A 9,455-nucleotide genomic window follows, 5' to 3' on the forward strand; every position below is an offset into this window, starting at 1 on the left:
GTGGCACATGGCCAAGAGACTGAGAAGCCTAGCAGAAACTAACAGCTAAGAGGCTGAGAACGTTAGCTGAGCTTTTGGCAGTTTATGGGTATATGGACACAAAACTTGAAGTTCATGGATACCAAAGCAGCCAGGATTTATTGGGCCAAGATTCCCAAAAAAAGCAAAATGTTTTAAGGTGAGCCCGACATTCTGCATCAATTTTCCCCAGGAGATACATTTATGCCATATGCAGCGCATGATAAGAGGATAATAAGCTGAATAGAAAGTAGAGGCTATGGGGCTGAGAAGCCAAGCAGATCTATCTGTAGAGCTGAGGACCCACCAAGAAGGGGTGAGTGGTAATTATTCCTTTAGTTAGAACCATGGAGGGTCATGGAAGCACTATACCATAAGTGTAAGACTGAACAAGAAATAGAACAAAGCAAAAGACATTCTTTTCTGTACTAAGCATAAGCCAGACTCTCAATTTCATTTCTAAAAATGTCAGATATTCCTTAAAACAGGACTAAATGAGTCAAAAAAAAAAAAAAAAGAAAGAAAGAAAAAGACCATAGGAACAGACTCACTGGAGATCTCAGATAGTAGTTATTAGACATGCGTTTTATTTTTTTCATATTCATTCATCCATTTGTTTGTTCAATAAAATTTGCCTTTTTTCGTATCTTTATATAATTGACAAATAACATTGTGTGAGTATAAAGCACACAGCAGGATGATTTGATACACATGTATATTGTGAAATAATTACCACAATAAGGGTTCCGTCCCTGGGTCAGGAAGAATCCCTGGAGTAGGAAATGGCAACACACTGCACTATTCTTGCCTGGAAAATTCCATGGACAGCAAAGCCCGGCAGGCTACAGTCTATGGTGTTGCAAAGAGTCAAACATGATCAAGCGAATGAGCACAGCAAGGTTAATTAACACATTCATCACCTCAGGTAATTACCATTGTGTGGATATATGCTGAGGACATTTAAGACCTACTCTGTTAGAAAATTTAAAGAATGTAATACAATGTTAACTAGTCACCATGCTGTACATTAGATTCCCAGAATTTATTCATTTTATAATTTGAAGTTCATACCCTCTGACCAGCAACTCATTTCCCCCAATCTTCAGCCCCTGACAACCACCAATCTTCTCTTTGTTTCTAAGAGTTTAGATTTTTTTAGATTCTATATATAAGTAAGATTATACACAGAGAAGGCAATGGCACCCCACTCCAGTACTCTTGCCTGGAAAACCCCATGGACGGAGGAGCCTGGTAGGCTGCAGTCCATGGGGTCACTAAGAGTCGGACACGACTGAGTGACTTCACTTTCACTTTTCACTTTCATGCATTGAAGAAGGAAATGGCAACCACTCCAGTGTTCTTGCCTGGAGAATCCCAGGAACGGTGGAGCCTGATGGGCTGCCATCTATGGGGTCGCACAGAGTCGGACACGACAGAAGCAATTTAGCAGCAGCAGCAGATTATACAGTATTTTTCTTTCCCTTTTTGACTTATTTCACTTAGCTTACTGCCCTCCAGGTCAATCTGTTTTGTCACAAATGGTAGACTTCCTTTTTGTGGCTGAATAATATTCCATTGTATAGATATACCACATTTTCTTTAACCATTCATCCACTGGCATACACTTAGATTGTTTCCATGTCTTGGCTTTTGTGAATAAACTGCAGTGAACATAGTAATGCAGATATCTCTTCAATTAATTATTTCTCTTCCTTTGGGAATATACTTAGAAGGAGTATATACCCAGAAGGAGGATGCTGAATCATATATCAGTAATATTTTTTTCATTTTTTTGAGGACCCTCCATACTGTTTTCTATAATGACTATACTAATTTATATTCCCAACAACAGTGCACAAGGGTTCCTTTTTCTCCACATCCTTGGCAACACTTGTTACCTATTCAGACATGCATTTTTTAAATGACTTTGATTAATATGTTCAAGAAAATATATGAAAAAATGGAGAATGTCTCTAGAGGACTGGATTCTATAAAATATAACCAACAGTAAACTCTAGAACTGAAAAATATAATAACCAAAATTAAACAGATTAGAAACAGAAGATAATAAAACTAGAATGTGGGTCAACAAAAAATATCCTAACTGAAAGAGACTTTTTTAAAGAGAGAAATATAGCATAAAATCATCGAAGTCTTGTGGGAAATAGTAAAGATCTAACATATTTAGAATTATAGAAAGAGAGGACAGACAGAATGGGACAGAGCAATATAATTTAATATGGAAACGCAGTTAAACAGAAATTGAAAAATTAGAAAAGTGAAAAGGGAACATTATCGTAATACAGAGATAGTAATCACAGGAACTGGGGCTAAAGGAACAAAGATAAGAGGTTGGATCATTAGCAACTGAAAGCCTGCAAGAGATTCTCTGTGAGCTGGGACTCAGATCCCTAAGGGGGATGCTGTCCATCTGTGCTGCCATCTCAGGAGCTCAGAGAAGGGGGTGTCTTATGGAGCTGGGAAGGAGTGCTTTCTTGCTGCTTCTATGTCTGAGAGGGCAGTGCTGAAAAAAGCTGAAACTGGAACCCCAGCTATTGTGGTGGGCACGGGAGGTGATGTTAATAGAAACATCAAGTAGTCTGCCTTTAGTGCCACAACCTAAGAGGAGTGGTATGGCAAAGAAGAAATATACTTTCCATATTCTGCACACCGCAAGCATAAAAGTGGGTTTAGAGACAAGACTAGTTCAGTAACCACTATGAATCTCCAGAAAGATCAATACAAAAAAAAAAAAACACATCTAGGCATTCATAATAAAATACTGAAAAACAAAGACACAAAGAACAATTTTAAAACAGCCTGAGACAAAAGACAAATTGCCTTTAAACAGTACAGAGACAGGCTGCGACCTGGGGACCTTTGCTGCAGTGTTTGCACCTGGACAAACACCTCCTCCAGTGACAGAATACATAAAGGACTGAAATTAACTGCAAGCATGTGCAACTGGGGCAAATCAAGAGCAACAAGATACAAAGAGACCAAAACCCAACTGCTACTTCTGAGGTGTCAGTAGCGAACACAGGCTATGACCTAGGACCCCTGCAAACAGCACCATCAAGGGAGTGGGCAGACCATCTAAGTCACCCACTGGCCTGAGCCATGTGTCTGCCCCTACCCTCAGCCCATTTAAGGGACTAGGTCACCCCACCAGCTCAAGGAGTGAGCAAGGGCCCCTGTTACTTCTTTTCACTTCCTCCAGCTGCAGCAAGTCCCACTAAAGCCTTGCCTGAATGTCTTGTCTGACCTCACATCAATTTGTGTTGGTTAAATAAAGAGTTTAAGAACCCAGGCTGGTAAGGGTACCACCTTTAGACACAGGGCAACTGTGGTCCAGGCCTGAAACTGTGTTTTAGGACTTGTTTGACCTCCTTCCCCGCCTGTTATTCTTCCCAGGGTGAGGGTCTTGCAGAGTTAAGTGGATACAGCCAACCACAACCAGCACACTCTGCAGCTCCTGCTTCAAAGAGCTGGGCGTCAGAAATCTCTGCCCAAACAACCTCAGGTCGCTTCTGGGTCTCAGGGCCCTCTTTCCACAGAAGCGCACACACCAGGCCAGAGGAGTGAGCATCGAGCTCCACGGTGTGTGCTGAATTACGCAATAATGTACAGACTCCCTCACTTCATGAATGACCCAAGGGCCTCCATTTGTACCTTTTACTCGGGAAATAAGTAAATATGAGCCTGCCTTCCAAGGAGCCAACATTAGACTGAAATTGATTTCCCAACAGAAGTGATGCAAGCCTACAGACTGTGGGTTAATATTCCGGAAAGCATGAAAGAAAATAAGTGCAAACGCGCTCTATAATCAAAATGTACTTCAAAGGGAAAGAAAACATACCTGATAAAGCCCTGGCGAGGTGAGGAGAGAGGAGGCCCACGCCCTGCGCGCTGGATGCCTGGTTCCACACCACTGTTTACCGTGTGGTTTGGCACCAACAGACGGATTCGGCTCCTCCAGATCAGGTGGCCGGTGCCAAGAAGGGAGAGGACGGTGAAGAAGGTTCGAGCTTAGAAGGCAGCCTGCCCCAGAGCCAACGCAAGTACACCGCTCCTCGTGGCCCCTCCACAGCACTCACCGGTGCTTTGGCCCTTGGCCTCCGTCCAACCACGCGGGCCGGTTCCGCCCACCTGGCGGCACCATGGCAACAGTGATGAAACTTAAAGCTGGTTTCTTCAAGCTGGCTCCTTTGGCCATGGCGCTAGCATAATGGAGGACAAGCTGGTGGAAGTCCTCGAGACCTGGGAGAGTGAGGAGCAGAAGCCGTGCGTGGCATCCTGAGAATCATCAAACCCTGCAAGCAAGTGCATATCTGGTCCATCCCCATCCTGTGCCAGTGCGGCACCTGGGAGGTCACTGAGGGCTACTGGGTCCAGCAGAGCTTAGCATTGCACACCCTTCAGAGTAAGTATTGGTTAGTGAGAAGATGTGAGTGTACATAAAGTAAAAGCTTTGGTTTGCCTGATGATGTATAAATGTGCTATGTTGATGTGCTATTTGGCGGTGCTAAAGCTGATGTTAAGCTCAGTCCCAGGAATCATACTGATAATACAGTGGAAAATATCACACGGAGGTTCACCGTGGAGCTGGAAAAACAGAGTTTTATTGGTCCTGGCATTGATGTGCCTTCCCCAGTTAGGGCCACAGGTGAGTGAGAAAATGTCCTGGATTGCTGAAACCTGTGCCAGCACCGATGGGCACTGAGATATTAATGCACATGCCTGCTATTACTGGTAAATCCATCAGTCAGAGTGGCATCCACAGAGGTAGCCCTGCCACTGGTCATGGTGTTTGCCATGGGATTGAAAATTTCCTCAATGAAGTTTCTTACACAGGCATTTTACGAATACACCGGGATTTGGAGATAAAACATTTTTCAGAGATTTGGCAATGTGGGCCTATACTGTATGGCATATTTACATCATATTGATGCTAAATGTGTTGATGGTGGTGAAGTCGATGGGAGCATATGAAATTCAGATGGCACTGACCCAAAGGAACTAGAAGACTTCAAATTGCAACATAAATCAATTCTTGACTTCCCCAAGGCAAAACCCTTGGAAGGAAGCATCTTGGAAGCAGTCTGTGACATACCAGTCCCTGCAGCCAATGAGAAGCAGTTGACCAAATCCAGTGCACTGAAAGCAAGTATCATTGCTGAAGCTGCCAGTGGGTCAATAACTCCAGAACCTTAGGTTTTTCTGAGGAAGAACAGTGTGGTTATTTCTGATCTCTACTGGAATGCTAAGGGCTTCCCTGGTGACTCAGACAGTAAAGAATCGGCCCACAATGCAAGAGACCTGGGTTCAATCCCTGGGTCGGGAAGATCCCCTGGAGAAGGGAATGGCAACCCACTCCAGTATTCTTGCCTGGAGAATCCCATGGACAGAGCAGCCTGGCAGGCTACAGTTCATGGGGTCTCAAGAGTTGGACACAACTGAGCAACTAACACACATATACACACTTGAATGCTAAGGGAGTGGCTGAGGACTATAATCATGTCAGCTATGGCCATTTGACCTTTAAATATGACAGATTCTAACCACCACTTGCTCACGTTTTTTCAAGAGAATTTAGAAAGAAAATTTGGAGGGTGTGGTGGAAATAGTCCCATTGTACCCACAGCAGATTCTAAAACAGAGTACCAGGTACGTCCAAGAAAGATATTGTGTAGCTTGGTTTAGCTTACAGTATGGAATTTTCTGCCAGGCAAATCATGCCCACAGCCACAAAGGATAACCTAGGATTGGCTGTCTATGTCAGTACCATTGAGAATGTCTTTGGGGTATACAGTGAAGCTGATTAACTTCTTCACTACCCTATTTATCTATAACTTCTGCTAAACTATCGTAAGTTCTATAACCACAGATATCTTTTTCTGTTATGGACATTATTCTCAACAAGTTAACCCAAATCAGCCCTTTAAGAAAGAAATTAAGGTTTAGAATATCATAGACAGGTTGAAGAGTGTGAAAGTATTACAGAAATTAACTGTGCCAGAGGGCTGTTTAGGATATCATACCTTTAAATAAAAAGACTCTTTTCATCTAGTCATGCTCCCTTGCTCCATAGCTTGTTCTCAATATGTTAGTCACCTGTTGTTTGACCTCAGTAATCAGTTGCTTGCAATATTTTGCTCTGGCCAAGTCTGAGATGGGACTGTAACTTTGCATTTAAGAAGGGGGTGTGTAGCATTTTAAGAAAGTGGTATGGTCCTTAAGTGAGTTTTATTACTTCACATCAGCAAAATAATTCAATTTCACAGGTTTCAAGCAAAAATAACAGTTGTTACTCTTTATGCAATCTATTATTTTAGAATGAAAAAAGGACACGATGCTGTAATAAAATTGCCTTTAATCACGTAAGCCTATACTGGAAGCAATGAATGCTTATAAACATGAATTTAGAAAGCTAGCATTTTTATGATATCAGTGGTATCATTTGTAGCTCATCAGTTCTGTATTGTTATCCTGCAAACATAAAAAGCTAGATGGATAATTGGTACAGTTTTGAATATAACAACTATCCATCTATAGAGGATAGATGATGGAAGCTGTTTTTGTTAGGCTCTTTGAATTTGCTAAATGCAAATATGACATGCAGTCCAAAAAATGCAGTAATCTCCTTATCATGTTAATTAGTTTTTCATTTCTCTAATTATCTATTGAATTCAAGTAGAGTATAATAATTCAAGTAGAGTAACCAGAAAAATACTCCTTGTCTGGAGTCTGCCTGGCAGCTCTAAGCACTGCCGATGTCCCCAGCCCTGCCTGATTTTGTACCCCTTTTCTTTTAGAGGCCTCACATATACAAACAAGCTTAATTAACACAGTGGAACTTAAAACATTGAGTTGAGTGTTTTGTTTGGGTTTTTTGGTTAAGGCCTTTCGAACAGCAGAATATCAGTGAAATACTAGACATTATTTATGTAATGAGTAAGTTATTTTTTAAAAACAGTCATTCTCTTTCAGAAATTTCTAATTACTTTGTAACTTTATGACTTAACCTTAATATGTTAGTTACCTGTTGTTTGACCTCAGTAATCAGTTGCTTGCAATATTTTGCTCTGGCCAAGTCTGAGATGGGAATAAAAATAACTGTTTAAAGTTTACCTTTTCAAAACAAAAAAAATGAAAGGGAAATATTTTCACACAAGAAATAGCTGAAGACATTTGGCACCAATATACTTTCCCAACAGAAATAACTGAAAGTATTTCTTTATACAGAAGGAATAAGTTCCTAAATGGAAACATTTTGAAATAGAGGAATGAATTTAGAGCAGCTGAAAGTTTGAACATGTAGGTAAATTTAAATGGCTATTGATCTCATAATAACAATAATGTCTTGAGGTATTATACACACATGTACATATGTATACATACATACACACATAATCAAAATACATGATAATAACTTTACAAAAGGCTGGAGAGGGGCAAAAGTTTAAAACTATGCTGAGATCTTTATATTGTCCCCAAAATACTATAAAGTACTCATTTACGGGATGCATATGCCAATATGGGACTTCCTAGGTGGCTCAGTAGTAAAGAATACACCTGCCAAGCAGGAGACACAGGTTTTATCCTTGGGTCAGAAAAATCCTCTGGAGAAGGAAATGGAAACCCACTCCAATATTCTTGCCTGGGAAATCCCTTGGACAGAGGAACCTGGTGGGCTACAGTCCATGGGATCACAAAGAGTCGGACATGATTTAGTGAAACAACATTAACATATACTAATATCCAGGGTAACAACTAAAACAAGGGTAAAATTTTGTCTCTTAACGGAAAGAAAAGATTTTTTTTCTTTTTTAATATAAATGTATATATTTAATTGGAAGTCAGTTACTTTATAATATTGTCTTGGTTTTGGCATACATCAACAGGAATCTGCCACAGGTATACATGTATTCCCCATCCTGAACCCCCCTCCCTCCTCCCTCCCCGTACTATCCCTCTGGGTCATCTCAGTGCACCGGTCCCAAGCATCCAGTATCATGCATCGAACCTGGACTGGTGATTCATTTCATATATGATATTATACATGTTTCAATGCCATTCTCCCAAATCATCCCACCCTCGCCCTCTCCCAGAGTCCAAAAGACTGTTCTATACATCTGTGTCTCTTTTGCTGTCTTGCATACAGGGTTATCATTACCATCTTTCTAAATTCCATATATATGTGTTAGTATACTGTATTGGTGTTTTTCTTTCTGGCTTACTTCACTCTGTATAATTGGCTCCAGTTTCATCCACCTCATTAGAACTGATTCAAACGTATTCTTTTTAATGGCTGAGTAATACTCCATTGTGTATATGTACCACAGCTTTCTTCTCCATTCATCTGCTGAGGGACATCTAGGTTGCTTCCATGTCCTGGCTATTATAATCAGTGCTGCGATGAACATTGGGGTACGTGTGTCTCTTTCAATTCTGGTTTCCTCCGTGTATATGCCCAGCAGTGGGATTGCTGGGTCATAAGACAGTTCTATTTCCAGTTTTTTAAGGAATCTCCACACTGTTCTCCATAGTGGCTGTACTAGTTTGCATTCCCACCAACAGTGTAAGAGGGTTCCCTTTTCTCCACACCCTCTCCAGCATTTATTGCTTGTAGACTTTTGGATAGCAGCCATTCTGACTGGTGTGAAATGGTACCTCATTGTGGTTTTGATTTTCATTTCTCTGATAATGAGTGATGTTGAGCATCTTTTCATGTGTTTGTTAGCCATCTGTATGTCTTCTTTGGAGAAATGTCTATTTAGTTCTTTGGCCCATTTTTTGATTGGGTCGCTTATTTTTCTGGAATTGAGCTGCAGGACTTGCTTGTATATTTTTGAGATTAGTTGTTTGTCAGTTGCTTCATTTGCTATTATTTTCTTCCATTCTGAAGGCTGTCTTTTCACCTTGCTTATAGTTTCCTTTGTTGTGCAGAAGCTTTTAAGTTTAATTAAGTTCTGTTTGTTTATTTTTGCTTTGATTTCCAATATTCTGGGAGGTGGGTCATAGAGGATCCTGCTGTGATTATGTTGGAGAGTGTTTTGTCTATGTTCTTCTCTAGGAGTTTTATAGTTTCTGGTCTTAAGTGGGCTTCCCTGGTGGCTCAGAGGGTAAAGCGTCTGCCTGCAATGCAGGAGACCTGAGTTTGATCCCTGGGCCAGGAAGATCCCCTGGAGAAGGAAATGGCAACCCAATCCAGTACTCTTGCCTGGAAAATCCCATGGACAGAGAAGCCTGGTAGACTACAGTCCATGGGATCACAAAGAGTCAGACACGACTTCACTTTTTAGATCTTTAATCCATTTTGATTTTATTTTTGTGTATGGTGTTAGTTTCATTCTTTTACAAGTGGTTGACCAGTTTTCCCAGCACCACTTGTTAGGTTAATCCAAAAGAAAGTAATAGAGAAAAAGGATATCAAA

At 41.0% G+C, this 9,455-nt stretch overlaps 1 pseudogene; it reads left to right on the forward strand.

Moving 5' to 3' along the window:
* The first annotated feature begins 277 nt into the window (after window positions 1-277).
* LOC120858088 lies at window positions 278-5,843 on the forward strand (annotated as a pseudogene).
* The last annotated feature ends 3,612 nt before the right edge of the window (window positions 5,844-9,455 follow it).

This window comes from Oryx dammah, unplaced genomic scaffold, assembly GCF_014754425.2.
Source record: "Oryx dammah isolate SB20612 unplaced genomic scaffold, SCBI_Odam_1.1 HiC_scaffold_29, whole genome shotgun sequence".
Lineage (NCBI taxonomy): Eukaryota > Metazoa > Chordata > Mammalia > Artiodactyla > Bovidae > Oryx > Oryx dammah.